This window comes from Ictidomys tridecemlineatus, chromosome 7 (assembly GCF_052094955.1).
Source record: "Ictidomys tridecemlineatus isolate mIctTri1 chromosome 7, mIctTri1.hap1, whole genome shotgun sequence".
Lineage (NCBI taxonomy): Eukaryota > Metazoa > Chordata > Mammalia > Rodentia > Sciuridae > Ictidomys > Ictidomys tridecemlineatus.
Window position 1 is genome coordinate 86,192,909 of NC_135483.1, and position 27,045 is coordinate 86,219,953.

The window sequence follows — 27,045 nt, forward strand, 5'->3', positions numbered from 1 at the left end:
CCGGATCCTCCTCCTATACTATCTAGGTCTCTCTTCTACTTTTATGGTTTCACCTCCACACACCCCGCTAGCTTACATATGAGAGAAAACATATAATATTTTCTCACAGTATGACTTATTTAACTCAAAATTATATTCTTCAGTTTCATCAGTTTCCTCGAAAATTGTAGAATTTTGTTCTTTATGACTAAATAATACTCCATTCTGTGATATATATATATATATATATATATTTATATATTTATATATATAAATATATATAATATATATAATATAATATTAATATAATATATATTTATAAATATATAAATATATAATATATAATATATATATATTTATATATAATATATATATATAAATTGTCTTTATCCATTCATATGTTGATAGCCACCTAGGCGGACTCCATAACTTGACTAGTGAATTGTGCTGTGGCAAACATTTTATTTGTATGCATTTGTTTTTAAAGTATACTCACTTTAATTCTTCTGGATAAATTCCAAGGAATGATAGAACTTGATCATACAGTAATTCTACTTTTAGCCTTTTGGGGACACTCCATACTGATTTCTACAGTGACTAAAATAATATAAATTTTCACAACTGTGTGTATGTGTTTCTTTTCCCCACATCTTCACCAACTTTTTTTGTTATTTGTATTTTTCATGCTTGCCACACTAAGAGGAGTGAGAAGGAATCTCAGTGTAGTTTTGATTAGCATTTTCCTGATTTGTTAAAGAAGTTGGACTTCTATGCATATTTCTTTTAATAAGTGCCTATTCAGTTCATTTGTACATGTATAGGCTGGGCTATTTTTTAATGTTGAGTTTTTTAAAAATTTCTTTATTCAGGGATGGGGGCGGTAGGAAGAGGCCAAGCCCCGGGGCGTCACCCTCTCCCCTGTCCCAAGGCGGCCCACTGCCTGTATCTGAGTCACTTGGCCGCTAGAGGACCTGAGCCGGAGCCTGAGCCGCCAATGTAGCAAGAACAGGAATCTCCCAACAGGGAGGGCGCGCTGGGGGTGCAGGCTCGGACGGAGGTGGGCGGGGGACCGGAAGGTGAGGGCGGAGGAGGTGCCACCGCTGCCGCCGCCACCGCCACCGCAGCAGAATGAGCATCGTCTGGGCAGGCGGGTGGGCAGCAGCGGGCAGGAGCCAGAGTGCGCGGGGGAGACCGCGCCCACCACCTTCCCTCCCCCCCCCCCAAGACGGGAGCGGGGCGTCTAGGCCACCGAAGCCGCCTGAGGGAGAGTTGGGGCTGAGTTGTCCTCCGGGGAGAGTGCGCCAAGACTGCTGCAGCTGTGGGCCAAGTTAAACCCATCCACAGTAATGGCTGCAGCCTTACCCAGGACCCTGGGAGAGTTGCAGCTATATAGAATACTGCAGAAAGGCAATCTGCTTTTTTGATGCCTTTATCCAACAAGGTGGCAATGATGTCCAGCAACTCTGTGAAGCTGGAGAAGAGGAATTTTTGGAAATCACTGGCACTCCTTGGCATGGCTAGCAAGCCCCTTCATGTTAGAAGACTATAGAAGGCTTTGAGAGACTGGATTACAAACCCTGGCCTTTTCAATCAGCCACTGACTTCCCCTTCCTGTCAGTAGTATACCTATCTACAAAGTACCAGAGGGATCACCAAATTGGCTGGGAATATCCTAAAGTAGCAATGAAAGGAACCTCATTTTAAAATTCTCAAATGTGCTGCCACTACTTGTGTGCAGAGCTTGGGACAAGGGAAGTCAGATGTGATGGGAGCTTAGCACAACAGACTCTGGCAAGGCCACCATGCTACTGAGAGGGAACACAGTCTGACCCCAGCAGACCGTGGCTCTCCAGCTTTCTCCAAGGAAAGCAGTGAAGCACTGGCTGCTGCTGCTGCCCTCTCTGTGCCTGAGTGTGTGGAGCAAATGGCCCCCACACTGACAAAAAAGTGATTTCAATGAAGGGAAAGAGCTGCTAAAAACCAACAAGAAGTTGGCCAAAATGGTCACGTTTTTGAAATAAGTGATGATGATCCACAAAAAGAGGAGGAAATTCGAAAATACAGTGCAATGTATGGCAGATTTGGTTCAAATAAAAAGGATGGGAAACATCTCACACTTCATGAGCTCACTGTTAACGAAGAAGCTGCCCAATTCTATGTGAAAGATAATGCCCAGCTTACAAGAAGAGATGAACTTTTTGCTCTGGCTAGGCATATTTCTCGAGAAGTCACCTATGAATATACTTACAGATACATCAAGTCAACATGTGGTGAAAGAGATGAATTATCCCTAAAGAGAATTAAAGTAGAGGATGTGTTTCCAGATTTCCAGGATTCTATGCACACACTCTTTCAGCAGGCTAGAGCCAAGAGTGAAGAACATGCAGCCCTTAGTTCACAGCAGTCTGAAAAGGTGATGGCAAAGCAGATAGAGCTCCTCTGTGCCCAAGCTGGCTATGCTATGAGAGACTGCAGCATGCTGAGAGAAGACTGTCTACAGGGCTTTACCAGGCAGAGCTCAAAAGAGCAGCCCTGATGGCTTGCCTTCTGATAACTCAGACAAGGAAAGAGACCTTTGGATATCCAAATGCCTAATTTGCAGAACAGACAGCCGCATCATTTTGTGGTGAATGGGTAGCTGAGTAGACTTTACTCAAGTGAGGCCAATTCCCACTCCTCAGAGAGCCTTGGGATTTTAAAAGACTATCCTCACTCAACTTCTACTTTGGAAAAGAAAGTCAACAAAACAGAACCTGAATATTCGAGATAGCTCTGATTCTCCTACTGTTCTCTGAAAATGGCATCAGATTTAAGGATAATGCTCCATCATAGAAATAAGGCTTAATAGCCAATGTTGCCTCATTAAGCTCAGATTTCATAGCCAAAGCATAAGAACTCCTGCATCAGTCTGTTGAAACTGGTAAGAAAAAACAACAGCCACAAAAGAAAAGAATTTAGAGTTGCAATTTATATCACAAAGATTGATCCATTCACATTCCTGTGTAAGTTATTTTATGTGAAAAGGTTACAAGTTAATATTGTAAGCATTCATTGTTTCAGAATGTACAATGTATTTGTGTAATTTATAAAGTAAAATCTAGATGTTGAGATCTGTTTGGTCCTAATAGACTCGGATATAGTTTGTTTTATTTGAAATTTTATTGTCTGCTTTAAGTGTATTTAGTGTAAATATTATTATCAGAGTTTAAAATCTTTACAGTCATAAAATAGAAAGCTTAAGTAATATAGTTATTGGCAAGGGTGCAATAATTATAGAAAAATTAAAAGTAAATTCTCAATTTAAGCCAAAGAAAATAGTGTGTATTTAATACTTAATGAAACTAATTTTACCAGAAAATGTATAGAATTTATTCAGTAACCTTTTTGCTGTTTTAATAAGTGCACATTTACACAATTAGTTAGGGAAAACTTAAAAAGAGAGCAATAAAGTAGAAAATCTCTCTTACCTAGTTGGCTCAGATTGGATTACAGAATTGCTGTTTAAGACATAACAAATATAGAAAGCTATTTCTTGGACAGATCTTAAAACAAGTGGACTAATGTATAAAATCTTTGATTTAAACATTCGTATTTCAGAATGTGTTAAGTAGATTAAGATGTAGTACATTAACGCTAAATGTGATAAAGACGATTACTTAACAAAGGCTATAATAGATTTTGTATTCAGAAATTCTTCTCCATGTATAAGAGTCAGACTAGGTGGCTCTCACTGGAGAATGTCTTCCCACCCAACTATCACAAGAGTGGAGTCACTGATTCATATTTGCAGGCATATTTCTATGGAAGTTAAGTTGACAGCTTTATTATTTATTTTACAATTTTATTTGTGTACACCTTTCAGATTTTTGAATGCAGTTATTTTGTAAAATTCATTTTAACTTAAAATTACATTTTTAATTTCCCTATTAGTATACTGAGTGTTCATACACATTATTAAATGTTAATAATATATTGGCATACTTGTAAGGATTTCACATTTGAATCCATAGTGGGTATTAAAAAAAAAAAAGGAAAATCCAATGTCGGCCAATATCTATTTTTTCTGCTGATTAAAGAGAAGATATTTGACAGTTTATATACTTATTACACATTCATCTAAACCCAGATATTGCTGAGAAGAGAATATGGACATGGAGTATATGTTTTTCTGTTTTTAGTTCTGCTTTAACTCATAACTGTGTAACAAATATTGTCATAATCTGTTATACTAAAATTTGTCAGCCAAATGTTAGATGAAATGTCTGCCCTATAGTCTCTGATCACTATCATATATATAATTGCTTTTTTCATTTTGATTTGTTGAAGAGCTTTATGGTAGAAAAAAAACAGTGAACAACTTTTATACTGTTAAGAGACTTTTTTTCCTTCCTAAATGCTTTACATGTACCCTGGTATTTTGCCAGCTGAAGAAACTTTTTATGGACCTTGCAACTTCTTTGCTAACTTGAGGTTGATTATTTTATTACTCACTGCTTGTAGAACTATGTGTGAGTACAATCTAAATAGAATTTTCAGTTTTTAATATTAGCCATAGCACTGGTTAGTATCTCAGTAGTTTCATGAAACATTTCCTGTATTCTAATATATTTTGAGAAATTTTGTGTTCTTTTTTTTTAATTGTGTCTTAGAGTTCAAGTTTATAAATTTTAATAAGCAATCATTTTTAAAAATGCAATAATCTTCCAACTATTATTAATCCATCTTTCATGAACTCACAAACTGCATCTTTAAATCCATTAGTAAGAGTCCTTAATCATACTTTTCTGCTCTTTCAAGCTTAGTGATGAAGAAGCACAAAAATTTCAGTAGAAAACAGGTTTTATTTTGTAAACATTAATGTATTAAAATAATATATATAATATATTATACATATACTATTTTTATTTGAATTATATATATATGAATTGGATGCTATAACTAGTTGTTTTTTTTAAATTGTGTTAGGGGTATTTTCACTGAACAAGGTTTATTGGTTACCTCAATATTACAGCCAAGATAGTCCAAGGGAGCATTAAAAAAAATCTATATTCATTTGGGATATTTGTTTTCTGAAGAGTGGCTGGCAAAGATTTTCTGCCATTCTATAGGTTATCTCTTCACTCTACTAATTGTTTCCTTTGTTGTACAGAAGCCTTTAAATTTGATGTTAGTTGATTTATTGATTCTTTATCATATTTCCTGAGCGATTGGTGTTCTATTCAGGAAATCTTTGCCTATGCCTGTATGTTGAAGTGTTTCCCCAATTATTTCTTCCAATAGTTGCAGAGTTTGGATCTAGTATTTTGGCCTTCAATCAATTTTGAAGGCTAATATATCTGGATCTAGTTTTCTTTTATGTATGGATATGCAATATTTCTAGGACCACTTGTTAAATAGACTTTATATTCTCCAGTGTATATTTATGTTAGTTTTGTCAAGAGCCAAATGTCTATAGCCATGTGGAATTGCCTCTGTGTCTTCTCTTCTGTTCATTTCCTCAATGTGTCTGTTTTTATAGCAGTACTATGCAATTTTAGTTACTCTGACTCTGTAGTATAATTTGAAATCAGGTACTGTGATGCCTCTAGCATTGCTCTTTTTGCTCAGTATTGTTATAAGTATTCTGAGAGTTTTGTTCTTCCATATGAGCTTTAGGACTATTTTTTTTTTTTAGTTCTGTAAAGAATGTCATTGGTATTTTGATAGGTATTACATTAAATCTGTAGATAACATTTGGTATTGTGGCCATTTTAATTATGTTAATTCTGACTATCCATAAACACGGGAGATCTTCATCTACTGTCTTATTTCTTTCTTTTCTGTTTTATAATTTTTATTGTAGAGGTCTTTCACTTTCTTAGTTATGCTTATTCCTAGGTTTATTTAAAACTACTGTGATGGGAATTGTTTTCCTGAGTCTTTTCTCAGCCGATTTTACTATTCATGTACAGAAAAAGTTTTGCATGTTTATTTTATGTTCTGTTACTTTGCTGAATTTCTTTTTTATTGGATCTATAAGTCTTCTTGTGGAAATGTTAGAGTTTTCTAAGCATAAGATCATATTATTTGCACATAGGAATAATCTGAATTTTTCCATTTCTAATTGTATCCCATTTATTTCTATCTCTTGCCTAATTTCTAATTTTTGTTTGTATCTAGTATTGCTAGTAAAGTATGTAGGGCTTAAAAGAAAAAGAAGCAGGAGGATGTAAAAAATAAATGAATAAAAAAGGGGAGAGAGAACGGCTGTAATGCCGCAGCTAGTAGAAGAGAGGAAGAACCAGGGAGTGGTTCTACTTTTCATCCTAATTTTTCTTGTTTTCATCTTGTCATGGAGATTCAGTAAGTGTCTTGGAACAATAATGAATTTTTTTAGCTTGTTTGTGTGTTACTTTAATATTTGAATTCAACTGGGATTTAGAAGACTATCAAAATATATGTGTCTTTTTGGTTTCAGGAAATTTGACCTGCCATTAAAAAAAACAAAAGCAAAAACAGGGGTTGGGGGGTGGGGCAGAAGCAGATAATGACAGAAGAAACTGGAGTAGGAGGAGCATAAGATGGCAAGGGATATAATTCAGTGGTTGAGTGCTTGCCTAGCATGAATAAAACTGTGGGTTCAATCCTCTGTATGGGTTGGGGAGAGAATGTTAAAAAATTTTAAAATAGAAATTAAAACATTTTATAAAATACATGTATTTGGATTAAAGTTTGCACTATCAAATAATTGGGGGAAAAACCTATCAAACACAGGAGACAATAAAAAATGAACATGAGGGAGTACAACATTATTCCAAGACAAGCTATTTGAGATGGAAAGGTTTCTTACTGGGCTTTCCAGATTTGATTTCTGTCAAGTGTTTTTCTCTCTTCTCTATTCTGGGGGGTGTAGTAAATGCCCATGTCTCCTTAGCTTGTTCTTCAAGTTTCTCTGGATACAGAGGTAGTAATAATACCAGCTGTCCCCATGATGGAACAAGGAGCTGTATGTTTAGTTTATTCCCCCTTCAGCTCATCTTTCTTTTTTGAGAACTGCACAGAACTCAAGTCATGACATCTATTGTCACAGACCTCAGTCCTTCCACTTCTGGAATGAACCTAACTGGGTTCTGTACTTCCTCAGCATGCCTGAGATTGACTAGCTCTCTGGAAAATCAGAAGAAATCGCCCCTAATTGTGACAGAGTGGACAGGTCTCTCACTGTCTGGCTTGTGGACCTGCCTATAGAAATGTGGCATACACTTGGGGTTATCTAAACAGCAATAGAGTTTCAGTGCATGGGGTGCAGTGGCAGAGGAATGGGACAGCCTGGCAACTGGGGCATGGGTTGCTGAAGAAAGGCTGGGTGTGTAGTGGTGGCCAAGAGCAGAGGTACCTGTTGCTTTCTAGAGGCTGCACCTCCTGACAAAAGCAAAAAGTAGTGGCCTGGGGCAGAGGCAGAGGCATGGGACAACTTGGCAATGGGCACATGAGTTGGTGAAGAAAGGTTGGGTATGTGGTGTTGGCCAACAGCAGAAGTACTTGCCACTTTCTAGGGGCTGCAACTACTGGCAGAAGCAAAAAGTGGTGGCCTAGGGCAGAGGCATGCAGCACACCCTAGGTGCTGTACTCCCTGGTAGTGTCATGCTCTCTGTTCTGTTCCACTTCACTCAATGCAGAAGCCAGAAGGAGAGTAGGGGTTCAGGTGTCTTCATCTCATAGATAGTGATCCCACTACATAGGTTGCTCAGCTGGCTCATTTTAAAGGTGTTCCCTATGATAATATTTGTTGTGATCTCTAGGTAGAAAGCCTTTCCCAAGCTCTAAGCTGAGGTATAGTCTCTACAAATGGGCTGCCTGCTTCTCTTTACTGGCAAATTCAGAGAATAGAACACTTCTTGCTCAACATGTGTCTCTGTAACTCCTGCACCATTTTAACTTTGTTTTTATCTCTCTTCTACTGCTTTTTCTGAAGTAAGCTTGTCAGCTTTGCCTCTCATTCTTTCTCCATGTTGTAGCCCTCTCCTTAGTCCTGCCCTGATGCTGCAGGTGCTGCTTCTGGGGTAACAAATACTTTTCTGTTTTGTGTTCCAGTGTCTAAAATCCTCTGGTAGCTCAGTATTTTGAATCAGTGCATTCCCTCTCTCATCCACCTCTCCATTATGTGATTCTATCACTGCTTTGGTTCCACACTGTGGAGTTGAAACCTGCAGCCTCCCTCACTTCCACCATCTTGATCCAGTCCTAAAGATAGTTTTGAGAGAATTCTCTAAGGGGTGCATCTTCAAAGCAATTTGAGACTCGTTTGCCTGCATGCACACATTGCTTTTATTAAAACTTATCTGTTAAACATTACTTGATCATTTCCAAGTCTTGATGTGTGAAGACAACCAGGGAGCTTGGATGCCTGAAATATGGACTACCTCATGGACGTGTGGGCCAGAAGCATGTAGAAGGAGTAGGACAACAGTGGTTGGAAGGAAGAAAGCTAGAAAAGAATTGAACTAAAGAGGGTTTCATATAACATTGAAATCATAGATGTTCTTCTCTGTGGGCTAGAAAATGTTAAGCAAGGAGAATGTTACCAGATAATTATCAGAATAAAGGTAAGAAATAAATTACACACACACACACAATTAGCTAAGAAATTTGTGTGGGAGTTAAGTGGGCACAATGCCCAATCTATTTACATAAAACAAATAACATTTTGGGGACTGCTACAATTTGAAACCTAAAAGGCCCCTTCAAAGGCCCATATGTTAAAAGCTTGGCCCCCAAGTTGACATATTTGGAAAGTGGTGTAATCTTAAAAAGGTGGGGCCTTTTGAGAAGTCTTTAGATATTTGGAGTGTGCCCTGAAAAAGATTATAGGACCCTGGTGTCCTCCTCCTCCTCCTCCTCCTCCTCCTCCTCCTCCTCCTCCTCCTCCTCCTCCTCCTTCTTCTTCTTCTTCTTCTCTCTCTCTCTCTCTCTCTCTCTCTCTCTTTTGTTGGTTTTAGTTGTAAATGAACACAATATCTTTATTTTATTTAAGTTATTTTTATGTGGTGCTTCATAGTACTTGGCAAATCCTCTACCATTGAGCCACAATCCCAGCCCCTTTCTCTCTGTTTTCATTTCCAGGTCATGAGGGACCTGTTTTATTTCACCACCTGCTCCCATCAGTATGTGCTAACTCATCACAGTCCAAAACAATGATGTCAATGGATTATGGACAGGAACCTATGGCACTATGAGACAAAGAAAACGTTTTTTTTTTTTTTTTTAGTACAGGGGATTGAACCCAGGGGTACTTAACCACTGAGTCACACCCCCAGCCATTTTTTACTTTTAATTTGAGACAGGGTCTCACTAAGCTGCTTAGGGCCTTGCTAAATTGCTGAGGCTGGCTTTGAACTCATGATTCTCCAGCCTCAGCCTCCCAAGTTACTAGAATTAGAGGTATGTGAAAGACCCCCCCCAAAGACCCCAACCACTCAGTGAGGGAGCACACCAGGTCATCCAGAGATCAGTTTATTCAGCATATGCTACAGTAGAGATGGAAGCATCTGCAACAGCAGCAGTGTGGTTTTAAGGACTTAAATCATCCCCCGTGAAAAGTGCGTGTGGTTATGACTGGAATACCTGTTGTTAGTTTTTTTATTGGGCTCCTTGGCTGGTGACAGCCCTTTGGCGGGCTCTTTTGGTGGGCCCCTTCTCTTAGATAGGAAGAAGAAGCTGGAAGCCTAAGGCCCTAGGAGTAGTCGCCATTGTTGAATGGTGACCTGGTCTTGTTCTGGTTCAGTGCACCACCACACCCAGATAAAATAAATTTTTAATCATGGTAAGTTGAACTGCCTTGAGTATTTGCTTAGTAACATAAAGCTGACTAACAGAGGGACTGTGCATAGATTGTCTTCTACCTCTCCCTGTCATCCTTTATATTTTTTCTCAATATTTTTTCTCAGTCAGTGATTTTTCAAGATGATTCCCAGAGCCAAATGACCCATGCAGTTTGCCTTGTGGTCATGGAATGGGCCTGGATGACACAGACTTCACCTGATTCAGCCAGAAAAACTTCATGTTCATTTCCTTTTATACTTTTTAGTTCTGCAGAGTTTCAAGCTAAAAAAAAATCAGAAAAAAAATCAGTGGCCCTAATGTTGAGAGTTCGGGAATAAAGACTTGCTCTTTCGGGCTGGGGATGTGACTCAAGCGATAGCGCGCTCGCCTGGCGTGCGTGTGGCCCCGGTTGGATCCTCAGCACCACATACCAACAAAGATGTTGTGTCTGCCGAGACTAAAAAAAAAAAAAAAAACAAAAAAAAAAACTTGCTGTTTGAACCTACAAGGCTGTGTGGCGGGTAGGTTATTTTGTGTGCAGCCAGACTGCAGACTGCGGCACCCTAGGTGGTCCCATTCTACTTTGTTCTCTCAGTTACACAAGTGATACTCAGGAACAAAAATTTGCATTTGTGTTGTAGAGAAAGATTTCTGATTCTTCAATTCATCTCAGGAAATTTTATTAAGGAATGAGATGAGTGTTCAAACGTGGAAACAGCGGTTGAAAAATGACTGGTTCTTGTACCTCGCGGATGACTTACAAAATTGCTTTTCTTCCTGCTCAGCTAACTTTTTTTGATTCTACACTGGTAGCTCCAGGATAGAGAGCAAATGAACTCATTCTTCCAAGGAGTCAGGTGGGGCTTTCCAGACATGAAGCCCACTCTTCATCTGCTGCTCCCGGGAAACAGGTTGTTGCTTTTATGTATGCCAGTGATCCATTCCTTGAGTACCAATTACTGTTTTTGTTTGTGATACTGCACTAAAGGCATAAGGGATTAGCGGATGAGGCACACATCATTCCAAATCAATTTCAGGGATCAGTACTGAGATTCATTCAACTATCAGAATGTACTTTTTAAATCAATCAACTTTCAAGTGCACGTTTGAGGGGAAAAGTCTTCACCATGACATCATGGGTTCACCTTTACATGAAAAAAAAATGTTTCAATTCAATATACAAAATGGATATTTAAAATAAACACACATATTATAGTATAAAAGATATGCCTGCTGTTTAAAAAAACCATTTGAGGTAGAGGTAAAAATTTTCAACATGCAAGTTATATACTTTATTTACCAGAAAGTCATGTATGTTATAGTTAATATAATCAATAATATATAACATAATTGATATAATTCAATATTGCTTGTGACTTCTTTGAACATAAAATTGTGGAAATTTATACAAAATAAAACCAAACAAACAGTACTGATGATAATAACCATAAGAGCTCCCATTTATTGAGCTCTTGTTCTTGTCAAGTGCTGTTCTAAGTACACACACTCTATAAAAAAGTACCTATAATCAGGAGCAGCTTAAAAGCTTGTATAATTATTCTATAAACAATGAGAGGGAAACAGTTTTTTTTTCTTTCCTTTTTTTTTTTTTTTTTGTATCTGGGATTGAACCCAAGGGCACTTAACCACTGTCACATCCCCAGCCCTTTCCAAATATTTTATTTAGAGACAGGGTCTTGCTGAGTTGCTTAGGGCCTTGCTAAGATGCTGAGGCTGGCTCTGAATTTCTGATCCTCCTTGTCTCAGCAGACATGCACCAACATACTCTGCCAGAGTGGCTTTTAAATTGCCAAATATACACAGAAAAATAACCATGTGCAAGAGCAACTGATAAGTTGTGGTATGTAGGTGTGAGACAGGATATGAGGAGCAGGCAAAAGACATAGGTCAAAGGTGGCTCTGAGGTTTAACATGGGGAAGTAGAGGGTACTGCAGCAGCTGTAGCAAAATACAAAGCAAAAAGGAGTGATTTGGAAAATGAGGTTTAACATGGGGAAGTAGAGGGTACTGCAGCAGCTGCAGCAAGGTACAAAGCAAAAAGGAGTGATTTGGAAAATTAGGTTTATTGTGCCTGCTGAGGGCTTCCTTCCATCCCTGGCTCCCTGAGAGTCCTGGCTGGTCCTCCCTGGGATCACTGCCTGAATACCCCATTTGCCCTCACATGCTGCCATGGGCTTGTGAGAATCCCACCCAGTAAGGGTCACTCTTTCCCTGGAGGAGCTAGCTAATGCAGCCGCCTCATGGGTCAGAGTGCTTCATCTCCTAGCAGTTCCATTGAGTCTTTCAAGGAGAGAATCCTTTTGTGTTTTAAGATGTTTCTAAGGAAAAAAATGCTGAATAAACTGTGGTTGGTGATGGACTTTATCACCACCCAGCACATGTGACCAGTGGCATTATTTTTTATTTTTTTTTTAAAGAGAGAAAGAGAATTTTAGTATTTATTTATTTACTTATTTATTTTGGCAGACACAACATCTTTGTGTGTCTATGGTGCTGAGGATCCAACCCAGGCCTCATGCACTACCACTTGAGCCACATCCCCAGCCCAACCAGGGGCATTATTGAACCAGAATAACTGAAAGTCAAGTGGTGTTGGGATTATGTGGAGAGAATAAAAATGTAAGCAAATGACTGATGATTGCACCTTGGTGAGTCACAGCCCACCTTGCTTTCCCACAACTCATTCTGTCTATTGTGATGAAACAACAATTAGTTCATTAGAACCCCACTGCTAACTAGACTTGTCCTAACCAGGGAACTGCTGGGGCTTCTTAGAGGTTAGACTCTCACCTGCTCTGGTTTTAAATAATGAAAACAAACATGGTTTTCTCTTTCTGTTAGCTGGAGATTTGATGACTTTTCTTACTACAAAGACTCATAATTTCATACTTCACAGCGTACAAATGTGTTTGCAGAGTAGACAACAAGCTATTGGTATTATTTATCCCAATCTCTGTTATTTATGCTGTTTACTTTCAACTAAACTGTAGTTTAATAATCAAAAGCTATGATACACAAAGCAGATTAACTCTATTTGATCCCACATCATGTTTGTTCATACGGTAATAGAAACAGTTGGAGTTATGAGTCTCATATTTTCCTCTTACCATCCTAATTTCTCCCATTTGGATGAGCTGATTTCTAATTTTCTAGTTACTCTATGAGAATGTCTGTTGTCTTCCAAAGTCTCATGCAAATGGCTAGTAATCATTTTCTCCAACAAGATCGTAACAATCAGTGGTCATCAAGGTTTAACAAAGGACTGATTAATTCCTGTATGAGTGAATGGATAAATTAATAATGGAGAAATTATTTGTCTCTAAAGTGACCTCTGACATATCAAAGTTGTTTTAAATCTTTGTACTTCATAGTGTGTATTTCTTGCAGTCTACTCTTCATTTAATCTGTATAGGTGATTATAACTTGTTAAATATATATAAAAAATTTAAGCTATTTTAAACCATGCAGCAAACTTTTTATTGCAAAATAGTATCACAGACGTAACAAAAAATAACTTAGGATGTTATTATCACATTATAGAATTCCTCCTGCTTGATAGGAAAAGAAAAGTAATCCTCTTTTTTTCCCCATTTTTCACATCTCATAAGGAATCTATAAACAATTTATTTATAAACAGAAAAAATATTTGGCTGGAAAGTTGTGAAGTGTACAATGTCACAGAGATTTGTGAATTGAGGTCCCTGTGTCCAGGATGGAAATGAAAGTGTAAAGGTAAAATTTCTAAGCTGATTCTAAGCTGCAAAAGCCTGAATTAAAGTGTAAAAGACTGGGCATTGTAAAGTTTCTAAATTGCAAGGCCTGGGCTAAAAAGTAATAGACCAGGTATTGTTAAAATTCCTCTGCTACCCTCAGAACCTGTAATCTCTGTAGCTGTTAGGATAATACTGGAACTACCCAGTAAATATTTCCATTGATTCCCTGGTTGTTTATTAGCTAAGGGCTCCAAGTAGCTTGACACGTAAGCATCCAGGCCACAAAACCAATCAGTTTAAATGTGTACCCCACTTAGGAGTGACCAATCAGCCCTGCCCAGACTGTTCCCGCCAATGAATGTACTAATCATGTCTCAGAGTTGTTGTTCAATTTTCCCCATGCCTCATGATGATTTGTTCTGATGTATGCAAAGCCCCCCCACACCCTCTCCAAAAAGTGTACTTAAGCTCTGCTTGACCTCTGCTCTGGGCTCTGGGCTGCTCTATCTTCCTGAGTGAGCCTGGAACCTCAGCATGCTGAATCAATAAATCCCCTTTTGCCAATTGCATGGAGCCAGTCTCTTATGTGGTCTCTTCCTCTGATGTTTCACCAGACCCTTACAAAAGTAGATAGAAACTACCTCTTTTCAAGATAGAGGTCACTTTGAGCAAAAGGAAATAACTTTTCTTTTTCTTTTTTGAAAAACTAATAGTTACAGATTACTGGAGAAATATGGATCACTATATTTTATGACCAGAAGACAAGTTTGGTGTTAGAAATTAAAGCTGAAGCCTTATCAAACAATCTGAGAAGACCCTTCTGCCCACAAGTATATCCAAGCACAGCATGGGGGCACCCTGCCAGCAACTAGAGAAAGTTTTCCATGTCGATGAAGCCAGATTTACAGATAGGTAGTTAGTGTAGTTAGGTAAAACTGGTCTAATTTGGAGTAACATAAATAAAATGGAGGCCATTATTAAGAATGGAATCCAGGAAAGCAGAGCAGCACTTGGGGAAATTGAAGTGTTAAAGTCCCCAAGGCCCAGAGCCCATCCTAAGGAAATGTTAATGAAGTAGCTCCAAGCAAACAGGGAAGTGTTAATCAAAGCTGCCCCAGGCCCTTCCTGCCCAGATTACTCCTCCAGCCCTCCTATCTCCCACCTTTTGGGCCTTCCCAACTGCATCCTATCACTGAAAGATAATGAGAAACAAGGACAGGAGTGTGGAAAAGATAAAAGAAGACCTTAACTTTAAAAGAGGGAAGACCTTCCCCTTCCGTGGATTTCACTTTTTTTTCTTTTTGTCATCTTTTTTCTTTTTTTTTAAATTTATTTCTTACATACATGACAATAGTGGAGTGCATTACATTCATAATTATCCATTCACAGCACAATTTTTTGTAACTCTGTATATAAAGTATTTCACACCAAATTATGCCATTATACATGAACTCTCTCTCTCTCTCTCTCTCTCTCTCTTTTTTTGCATACAATTCTTTATTCCACCTTTTGGGTCCCTTCTTCTTTTAGGAGAAGTCTTTTCTGCTTTAATAAAGCTTCTACTCTCCACTCTAAACTTGCCTCGGTGTGCTTCTTTGGTGTTATACTTCAGCATTCCTGGAAGCAAGGACTCGTCACGGGTAAACATCAACACCACAAACAATGTAGTTTTTAAAGGTGTTAGAAAGCCACAGAAACCAGAAAGACCAGGAGAAGTAGAATTTTCAACTATTATGGTCATTCCAGGGCAAGCTGGGGGCAACTGTTGTTCCCCAGGGTTTTTGCCAGTTCTGAGCACTGGCTGAGGAGCAGATCATTGCCCAGCCAAAGATCACTGGTAGGGGAGAGAAAATGGACAAAACTTTCAAAATAGGACTAGAGTCATAGCTGATGGTGATACTGTCGATTATCAGTGTTATGCTCGAATTCGGAATCCCCAAAAGACCACCAGAGACCAAGATCGATGTAAGCAGCAAAGAGGTGTTTATTGCAAGCTAGCTCGGTCCTCCCCACCCACACACAGCAACTGGTGATGCTGAGAGGCCCCAAGCCCAGGGTTTGCAGCAGTTTTATACATTCTTTGGAGAAGGCAGGGACTTCACATACATCATAGCATCTCTTAACAAATCATCACACACTGCAGGAAAATCAAATAACAACTCTAAAACATGATTAGAACATTCACTGGTGGAAACAAGTTGGGTAGGGGTGATTGGTCACTCCTGAGTGGGGTATACATTGTTGTTTAATTTTCCCGTGCCTCAAGATGATTTGTTCTGATGTATGCAAAGCCCCCCACCCTCTCCAAAAAGTGTACTTAAGCTCTGCTTGACCTCTGCTCTGGGCTCTGGGCTGCTCTCCTTTCTGGAGTGGGCTGGGAGCCCTAGCATGCTGGTTCAATAAATCCCTTTTTGCCAATTGCATGGACCCAGTCTCTTGTGTGGTCTCTTCCTTCGATGTTTCGCCAGTCCCTTATAATATAATGCTTCTTAGAAGTATTTTTGGCCAGAATCTCAAAAATACCTAATACCTTAATCTTAGAAGGAGACTTTGTCAAAAATCAATAACAAAAAAATCTTAAAAGCAGCATGCAAATAATTATTCAACATAATAATATATATTTTTGTGATCATTTGATCAAGTCATTTAAAATTTTATTTCAAATGGGACTGCCAAACTAAAGAACAATCATTATCTTATTAGAAACTCAGACATACAGATTTCTAAAAGAAATTTTTCCTAATGAGTAAGACATTTGTAAGTTTGTTTCACCCATATGGATATGGAATTAAAGGGAGAATCAGTGGTTCAAAAGTGATTCCTTAGAGAGAGAGAAAGTAAAAATTTAAAGCAAAGATGTTGTTAGATGAAAAAAAATGTTATGCACAACTTGAAGTGGAGTCAGAGGCTGACTCTCCTGAAAAATTGGAGAGTTGGAGCTTTTTATCTCTGATTTATTTTGCAGTGCACCCCTATAATTTATGCATTTTAAATTTTCACCAGACAAATGCCTCCTTAAATTGAATTGGGTATGAATATGAGTTTACCTTCAAAGAAGAGAGTCCTATGTAGCTAGTTTTCAATTTGAAATTATAAAAATATAAACTCTCTAAAGGCCATTGACTAACTCTTCTCTACATTACCCAGCCTCAGTAACAGAGATGTCTCACTCCTTTTCAGTCCTCAAATTTGGCATCCACATTTTCATAAAATCTGATGTATATTAATTTTTTTCAGGGAAATGGGGATTTGCTATAAGTAAACTATAATCACTGTTTTGAGACACATATCTTCACCATGACATCCTAAAAGTAAAGTTGACAAGGAAAAATTAGTTGGTTGAAAGTAGCGTGGACAAAACTGAGATCAAGGTGCCACCTCCCCCTTGCACTTGAGAGGCTTCATTTTTCCATGAATTTTAAGTAACTAACACAACATATCAACTTCATATCCCTTGACATGACTCTAAAAATGTTGAGAGCTCTTCCTGCCCACCTACCTCACTAAAAACACCCAGTACCTTTTCCAATTTACTCTCTTTTAAGCAAACTTTTCAATTTCTGTATTTCTTTTGAATTTTTTTCAAAAAAATATTTGTGAAAGTCCAGAAACATTATTTTGCCTTATAGATATGACAAGAATCAGGCAGAATACAATTGAAAGTATTTCTATGTGTCTTACTACTTTGTTACTTTAGACAGTCAATTTTCTTGAGCTTCAATTTCTAAATCTGTACTAAAAATATAAGACCTCTAAACCTGTGTGCCTATACTGAGGATTACATGAGATAGTACTTACAAAGCTTTTCATACATAACTAGTATTAAATAAGTGAGCATTTGTATTCCTATAGGACAGAATAGGAACCAGCTCTCATTCATTAACTCTTTATATAAATATATCTTATTTTGTGTTTGCATTCTAAATGCCTCGCTGTTTATATGACAGTTTCTGTATTTTAGCTCACCAATTCTATTGCTGCATTCCTGGACTCTCATAGGCTTAACTTGGTTTCATTGAGCTCTTTGGACTATTCAGTTGACTCAGTGCCAGGTTTCAGTGGGTAGTGTTTGTAAAGACCTATCTGTGTATTACAAGTATTATGATTGTAGCAGTGTGGGACAACAAATGGTTCAAGACTAGAACTGCCATTGAGGCATACTTGGTGAGGGCCATGCCTCACCAAGGGCCACTCAGGAGTCCCCTAGGGTGAGGTGTCCATGCAGAGGAAGGGAGGGGAACTGTGGCCAAGCTCCTTTATGGGGATTCTATTGGAAGGAATAGATGAAGGAGAGGAAGCTGATTTAGGATGAGTTTGAATAATGCCAGTGGGCTCTGGGGCACAAGGGCTGTCCCTAGTGGTCTTTTTCCTGACCTTGGGGTGATGAGGGAAATAATAGCCCAGAGTATGAGAGCTCAGAAAGGGAGGAGGTTGGTTATGGACTAAGTTGTGTGCTCAGGAAGGGAAATAGACAAGCCTCTGGCCAGGACCTCAAAACTGGCTCAAGACAGTGTTTCAGACATCCTAAAAGTATTCTACACTCTATTATGTGTATCCATGAGAGAGACAGTCTCATAACATGATGCAGGTAGCTCCTTGGGTGCAGGTAGGTTGCTGAGACATGGAACTCTGAGCATGTTGTGTAGCTGTGGCCTGGGGTCCTCTGGCTGACATTCACTTGGGAGGACATTGGCCAACAGTCACTATTACAATGTGCCACATAGTTCCATAATGTCATTCAATTTCATGGGCTAGAGAAAGTAGCAGCAGTGTGAAGAAAGGATGCAGGTAGAACTTTACCTCAGAGGATATATAAATTTCTCTCTGGATTTTACATAGCTGGAACAGTCAAAAGAGCATGGAGGCTGGAGGCATGATCTGTGAAACTCTCAGGCAAAAGTACTTGTTCATGAAGATAAAACTGTGTTGATATGATGATGTCATTCCTGAGTGTCAGGCAGCAAGCTGTTGTCTATATAGCTCCCCAGCAACAGGATCAACAAAACTGCATTGATGAGTGGACTTTTAATCATATTGAAAGGAGCCATATGTGGTGATCGTTCCAAAGTAGCATGTAATTACCTACACAGTTTGGCTCTGACACTTACAAAGAGGCCTATAGAAGTGAGTGAAAGAATAGGAAAGAGAAAATTCAAACATCTGAGTCCCTTTATCTTAGTCCTCCATAGCCTACCTATCTGGTAGGTACAATAGTCAATGAAATGGTTTAATTTTTCTTTCTTTCTAAATCAGAAGAAAAATGAAGCTGTCATAATGATGAATATATTGTAATAAATCAGGCCTGAGTTATATTTGTCTTTTTGCTGATGCAGTGATAAAGTATAATGTGTAATATTATTTAATGAAGAAAAATGACCACAAGGCAAAATTACCTGTTAAATTAGAGAGAATAATGTATTCCCCAAAGATGTCTGTGTGCTAGGTCTGGAATCTGTGGGTCTGGAATCTGTGACTCTGGTAAAAGGGACTTTACACAGCAAGTTAAGAATCTTAAGGTAGAATGAAAATAGTGAATTATCCAGGGTGGTTCAATGTGATCACAAGAGTCCTTATAAGACAGAAACATGTCAGAAAGAAGAGAAGTGATGACAGATGCAAAGGGTGTAGTGACTTCCTTTGAAGGTGGAAGATCTGGTCATAAGCCAAGAAAAGCAGGTGGACTCTGAAAAAGGTGAGAAACAGCTTCTTCCCTGGAGCCTCCAGAAGGAAGGCAGCCTTGTGGACTTCTTGATTGAAGGTCAGAAAACTGGCTCCAGGATTCTGAACACTTAAACTGTAATATAAGAAATTTGTTTTAAGTCACTACGATCATGGCAATATGGTGGAGCACTTTAGGAAATTTACACACCTGTGAAGTTATATAGCAGTCCTCTCATCATCTTGGGTAAATCCCTTAAACAACCTGACTTGTATTTCCTCCTCAGCCTAAGAAGGAGATTGAGTATGCAGGTATCACTCACAAAGTTAGATTATTTCAGTGGTTATACATGTAGAATAAACTAATGCTCCAGTCAAAGTTAGAAGAAGGAAATCATGCATCTGTGACAACCTGGTCATAGCCTGATTAAAATGTGTTCAGAAAATAATGTGAAAAAGAATCATAGAGTCCCCTTCAAAGCCCTTACAGACTTCAAAATGACAATGTCAGATTATTGAAACTGGAAACAAACTTTGAAATAGTTCATATTTTATTGCATAGTTATGTTTACCAATGCAAGTCTTTAAAGTATAATTGCTATCTGTATGTAGAAAATGAATTATGAGACCATGCAGAATACTTGTCATCATATATGGTCTTTAGAAGAAATTGTTTTGAAAGAGAGAGCACATTGTTTTGGATCAAAGGTCTTAAATTATTACAAAATCAAATCCTTTAATTTTTTTGGCTTGAGTGTGTGAAGCCTATCTGGTTTCACTTGATAAAATGAGAAATGTTTCTTATTTAAATATGTCCATATTTAAATATACACTTACATATATTTATATTTTATACTTAAATATTTTATATTTAAATATATGTATTTAAATATATATATTATATATTTTAAATATATATAAACACATATATTTATATACTTTCTACCCCTTTGGGGAAAAAAAATGGCTTCACTCAGTTTTCTCTGTATTCTCACTTTTTTCTCAGAATCAAGATTGCACTGGGTTTTGGTCTTGATAAAACCAAAGACAAAGCATTCAGTGCATCAGGCAGTGTATCTGCCACATGAGCATCCATGATGCAGACAGACAGCAAGCTGAGCACAACATGTTTTCACAAGCAACTCAAACATCACCCTTTCATCACAGAAAAAAACAATAAAATGTATAATTGCTCTCTTTTAGTCATAAGTGGAGGTAAAAATCAAAAGACACCACCTGGAAATATTTAATTTGCTTCAGAAAAAACAATTCTCAATGTCAAAATAATTCTCAAATCTTGAAATTCAGGGCTATGAAAAACATTAAAAATAGTATTTTAGGGGCTAGGGTTGTGGCTCAGCAGTAAAGCACTCACCTCTCACGCATGAGACCCTGGGTTCCATCCTCAGCACCACATAAAAATGAATAAACAAAAATAAAGATATATTTTTAAAAAGAGCATTTTAAGTATCCCCCTGTTTTTAAAAAAATATTTTCTTCAATTGTAGTTGAACACAATACCTTTATTTTATATATTTATTTATTTTTATATGGTGCTGAGGATCGAACCCAGCGTCTCGAAAGTGCTACGCAAGTGCTCTGTGGCTGAGCCACTATCCCAGCCCAGTACCCCCATTTTTTTCTTTTCTTTCTTTTTTTCTTTTTTTCAGTATACATATTTATTATAGAAATCTCCTTCCAGTATACCATACTGTCTTGGTCCCAGATCCAATGGTACAAAAAGAAAAGTTTTAACACTAGGTAAAAGAGGTAGGGAAACCCCCAGCTCAGAAAGTCACAGACAGGTATCATAGAACACACAGCCTGTGTTGTTTAAAAAGTAGTGAATGGAAGGAAAGCCAAGGAGGATGTGACAAGGCCTGTGGCTGTGGCCAGAGGTCACCTCAGGATTGTATTGGCATCTACCAGATACCAGGTTCGACCACCAAAACATCCTAGGATGCAACATACCCAATGGCTCTGCCCCTTGTTAGCCTCCTACAGGGCCTCCTGATTGGGGATGATCAGCACAGAGAGGGATAGAGTACCTCATCCAGAATTTAATCCTTCCAAATGTGGGCAGAAATCCAAACTGCCCTGGTTTGAGGGGTGGCAGGGATTTCTATTCACAACAGAGTCTCCTGACTACCCCCCAAAATGATACTAACACCCTATATGGGCCATTGTGGAGGGGGTGGACCTGAACAGAACAGGTTGGGCAGGGGGACAGGAATGAACCCAACCAGGATGAGCTCACAGTTTCCCTTTTATAAAATGCCTAGTACTGGGGCAAAGACAGTGAATACTAAAATCACAACTGTAAACAGAAATGGAGGAAGGGGATTGGAATCCCTATTGCATCATTCACTCTCCTTGAAGCTGGCTGAAGTCCCCCATTCCCCATTGTGAGAGAAGCAAGGTAGCAGACAAATTCCTGGGTCCTTGGGGAGCCAGGGACCTTGGAAGATCAGGTTGGCGCCCAGCCCAGCACTGAGAGCAACCACATCCCAGGGCTCAGTGAGGTCAGCTGTGTGCTCTCAGGACTGGAGCCATGCCCAGACCAACAAGGTGCAAATCAGAAGGGGTAAGACCAGTGTCTATGGGGCCTGGGGGTCAGAACTGGAAGACTGGTTCCCCTATAGTGCAGATCACTTAAAGGAGCCTTTAGCTGGGGGCAGGGTGGGGGTACAGGAAGTCTGGTAGTATCTTTAGAAGGGGACAGCAAGAATCTGGAGGACAGGGTGGGGAAGAAAGAAAAGAGAGAGGAAAAGACAGACATGACACAGAGAAAAAGAGTCTCATTAAGGAGGCAAGCACAGGAAAGCAGGAAGAGAAAGATGAGGGCATATGATGTCCCTTCCTCACAGCACCCTGGCTTCAAGGCTCATTTCTAGGTAACCCGCACTCTTTCTATGATATGGTAAGGAACTACTACCAGTGCCCAAGATCCCCTTCTACCAGGACCCCAAGGACTAATGCAGGTCACACCTGGAAATGATCTGTGCCAACACTGCAGCTAGTTTCCTTGTGGTCCCAGTCATTAACTATCATGACTAGCTGATCCCTGGCCTGAATATCTTCACCAATTGCTTCAAGAGACCCCTACTCATCAGTAAAAGCACCCCCCATACCTGCTGGACACAGGGGGTGCATTGAAACTCCCGGAGTGCCAGACAAGAGCCTGGCTGGGGGCCCTGTAAGGCACGTGGCCCACTTAATAGCAGCGGGCATGGAGGAAGGATGGGTGTAGTGGGCCCCCATAAGGGAGCCTAGGCCCAGCCCCTCCAGGGCAAGGTTCTTGTGGCCACTGGGCTCACCAGTCAGGGTGATACAGGTGGATAGGGACATCCATAGCAGAGGGTTCTGGTGCACCTCTGGACCCTCAGCAGCCTCCAGGGGCAGGCCACAGGGCTTGGTATGGGTGGCATGGGTTGGGGGTTCTTGCTGCCAAGAAGGGGGCTGCTGCTGTCAGCTGCATACATAGGTGGTGGGCCAGGGAGCATGGCGAGGAGGAGCCCACCGGGCGGGAGAGTGGTCCTGGGACCTCAGCTGCAGGCAGCAGCTCCCCCCAGCCTGTCCCTGCGGGCAAGCCCCCGTCCAAGGGTCCAAGGAATAGTCCAAGAGGAAGTCCCCACATACAGGTGGGAGAGGGGCTTCCGCGGGAAGCAGGAGCAGCTGAGCTAGGTCTGAGGACCCTGCTGTGCAAAAGGAGAAGGCAGGGGTGGTTGGGGGCGCTCATACAGCACCCCATTGCTCTGTCAGACTGGTGGGCCAGTGGCAGGGGGAGCCAGAGGAACAGGCAGAGAGCCAGCTCCCCCAGCAGCATCCCAGTCCACCAGCAGGGCCTCAAAGCTGTTGCTGCAGCCATGAGAGCTGCAAAGAGGGAGGCGTGATCTGAAGCAGGGCGCGCCCTGGCTGCTAGACCGCTGTTGAGAATGGAGGCCTTCAGGCTTGCAGAGCTGAGGGCCAGCGTCCCGAGTGAAAGGCACACTTCAGCCCTCAAAAATTTGGAGGCACTCCTGGGCAGGGAGCGTGTGGGGCTGATGGGGCTGGTCATAGAGTTCCTCCTGCTCTTCAGATCCCCATAAACATCTATTGGAGGTGGTTTCCGCGGGGTTCGCTGCTCAGGGCTCCTCCCCGCCCCCAGATACTGCTTGCAGCTGGTCCCAAGCCTTTGGTGGCGAGGGGCGCTTTGCCAGAGAGAAGCAGCCACGGGGTTTCTCATTATCATGGCTGGCCCCAGACTCTGAGAGGGAGCTGCTCTCAGAGTGTAGAACTTCAACTTCTTGGCTGAGTTGAGCTAGGCGTGTGCCCAGGCAGACTCCCTGGGTGCCCTTGCAGACAGCGGCAGTGGCTGTGGAGGGAAAACTGGGAGGCCAAGGAGGCCCCGACGTCCCCCACTGCTCCTCCAACACATGCAGCCTCCTCAGTGCATCAGTCTATAATTGGCACCAGCGTTGCAGCTGTTCACCACATAGCTCAGGGACTGGGGCCAAGCATAGGGCAGCGGCTGCGGATCTGCTGTAGCACCTACACCTCCGGTTCCAGCTCCTCAACAGGGCTCACGGGGTGGTGCGCTGTGTTAGGATGCAGTGGAGGGTAGGCCGGGCTGCCCCGGCCCACCGCGCACCAACTGGGGCGGTTCACCAAGTTTCAGGGGGCACTAAGGGGGCAGCTGGCCAGTAAGCTCCACCCCCTGGAGACACACTTTTCGGAGATCCTGAAGTTTCAGGCTCAGGGCATCTTGCAGGGCCCGCTGCCCGTCAGGCAGCGCCTCCCTCTCCCCCTCAGACGCCCTGAATTCACCTGGCGGGCAGCTTCCCCGAAAGGGCTGCTGGAGCAGTGAAGGTAGGAGAGCTGATCAGCTAACCTTTGACTTCCATCCTGGTGCTGTCAGGAGGCCTTGACTGATGGTGGACAAGGTATTGGTTCTCTTCCCATTGAGTGGGAACACAGCAAGTGGGAAGCTGGGCAGACTTACAGGTGTAAGTCTGTAAGTCTACTTACTCAGAGGCCATGGGCCACAGCCAAGAGTCTTACCTAGGGTCCTTGCACCATGGCGTAGACCGGGTCCGTGTAGGCCAGCAGGAACAGAGGGCGCCCTCTCCCTCACTGAGACCTGGTAGTCCCCTTGCGCCCTCTTTTGGTGGGCCGCATTCGGCCTCGCGACTGTTAGCCGTGGAGGCAAGATGGGGGAAGTGCTGAGGATGGGAGAGGTGTACTGGCCCCTCCGCCGGCTGCGGACCCCCGACCCCCACCTTTAACTCAGTGCATCAGCTCTCAGCAGCACCACCACCTGCGCCGCTGAGCACGCGACCCTGAGGGAAATGGGAGTGGAGCGCCAGACCACTGCAGCGGCGGAGACCAAGTGGCTTCTTTTTAAATTTTTAATATCCCAGAGCTAGTGAAGAGTGGATAGAGCTAGTTTAGTTGTTTATCAAATACTTTTCTGATAAATATAATGTTCTGCAAGAAAGTTCAATCCATGGACATCTAATTAATTTGTTCTTGAATTATAATCCTAGAAATAATGAATATTTGATAGTCAAGATGACTTTTAGGAGCCAGATAAAATTCCAATTTACAGTATTGCACTAACACTCAAAATTAAATAGACATAACAGTGAATAAAAGTATTCTCTTAAAAGCAATGACATGCTTAAGTCAATGTCTTCGTAAATTTTAGAATTTCAATTATGGAAGATTCTTTACTTAAATTTTCAGCACTAAAATATTTATAAGCAAAATCAGAACAAAATGGGAAATTAATTTTAGTATTTAGGATGTTGCAGTATTTTCTGGAAATGTTATTCTGCATTTACCAAGTTTCTTTCAATATGTGACATTTCTATGTGAATAACATGACAGGAAAACTGACAGAAATTAACACAGAATAATGGACATTCACTTAAATGTCATTGTTGAAGACAGATCCTGAGAGATGAGTTTGTAGACAATGATTAATAAATGTTCAACAAAATTATAGTAAATCATTAAGATGCTGCAATTAAGGGTCACAAATTAGGGGCATCTAATGGTCCATCAGGTGACAGATGCATACTGCTCATCCAGGCTCAAGCCACGGTCCATAAGTACCCAAACAGAAATTTACCAATTGCTCCCACCAATGGAAATTTTGTGGTAAAAACAAAGAATTAGAGCTCATGTTCCCATGCAGTGATTAACAACTGGGAAAGATAACTTTAAGAGGATTTTTTTAAAGTTATTACAAACAACAAAACACTTTCAAGGTATTAAAAAGCATTTGAGAGAAAATTGTGAGATCCCACATAAAAAGCAATATTTGAGCTCAGAATACAAATCTGGAGTCCAGAAAACCTAGGACTGTGGGAGCTGCACATCTATAAGTGAGGCAGAGAGTAAATGAAGTAGTGTGAAGCAGTACAAGTGGGTGGAAATCAAGTTAAAAGGCCTGTCATTACCAGTTAGTACATGTGTGTTAGAAAACTACCCAAGGTCAGAAAAGAACCATCTGACATGATGAAGTGATCACTGACCCTGACACAGGGTCATTTCCATTTCTTCCATCAAGAATGGAAAACAGATGAACTATGATATATAGATGGCAAAGAATCATGGTTAATCCTGAGCAGTGGGGAAAAATTAACAGAGGATAAAATGATTTTCAAGTAATTATTGTGTCCCAATTCAAAGTTCAATATTTGCATATTTACAGGATTACCACATTATCCAACACACACACACACACACAAAAAAAAAGAAAAATTAAAACTGCCCAAAAAAATCATCAGGTATGCAAACAAGGAGAAAATAGAAGGATAATCAGTAGAAAATACAATCAGTTAAAACTGACAAAAATTAGAAGATTATAGCATTATTGAAGAAGGCCATAAAAAAGTTACAATCAAGTCAAAGAAGATATCAAAAAAATACAAGGTGAAATTTCATAGATAAAAACTAAAATAATATAAAATAATAAAAATACACTGTGTATGACTAAGAGCAGATTTTAAAAATTAGCAGGAATGAAATAAACATCAAAAGAATGAATGTGAAGTCACAGTGGTAAATAATATTTGTGCAAGACAAATGTGATAATAGAAGCTTACCCAAAATATGCAAAGAACTATTCAAGCTCAACACAAACTTGTACGCACAATGACAACAACCACCACCTGATTAAGTAATGAGCAAAACCATCTGAACAGACATTGTATCAGAGAAGATATATAGATGGCAAAGTAACATATAAGAAATTCAACATTATTCATCAATGGGGAATTGCAAATTAAAATAAAATGAGGTACCACTATGCGCTTATTGGAATGGCAAAAAATCCAAAACACAGATAAGAAAAAATTCTGGGAGAATATAGAGCAACAGGTACTCTCGTTCTTTACTAGTGGGATTGCAAAGTGGTACAGTCATTCATCAGTTTGTCAGTTTATTACAAAACTAAACTCCACCCATTTAAATGTGACATTTTTAGAGAAAATGCATAAATTTCATGAAAAATAGAAACGATTACAACTCCCCCAAAAAGAAATAGGTAATTTTGAATGGTCCTACATCTATTGAGGAAATTTAATTCAGAATATTAAAAACATCTGAAAAAAAACATTTAGCACCAAATAGTTGCACTGAAAAATTTTACCTAATATTTAAAGAAATAACAACAGTCTACATAGTCTCTTTAGAAAATAAATAGGAAAGAAAAATCTGAATTAATTTCATAAAACTAGTGTTTCCCTGGTGTCAAAAAGAGTATTCAAAAAAATTGATAGTCCAATAACTCTCATGGACACAGATGTACTAATTGTTAACAAACATTGGCACTCAGAATTCAGAAAAAAAAATAATAAAAGAACTATATACCATGTCCAAATGGGTT

At 40.0% G+C, this 27,045-nt stretch overlaps 2 pseudogenes; one reads left to right on the forward strand and one right to left on the reverse strand.

The window, feature by feature from the left end:
• Positions 1-1,124: 1,124 nt before the first annotated feature.
• LOC144365311 (NGFI-A-binding protein 1 pseudogene) lies at positions 1,125-3,258 on the forward strand (annotated as a pseudogene).
• A 19,023-nt stretch (positions 3,259-22,281) lies between these two features.
• LOC144365312 (coiled-coil domain-containing protein 120 pseudogene) lies at positions 22,282-24,079 on the reverse strand (annotated as a pseudogene).
• Between the last annotated feature and the right edge of the window lie 2,966 nt (positions 24,080-27,045).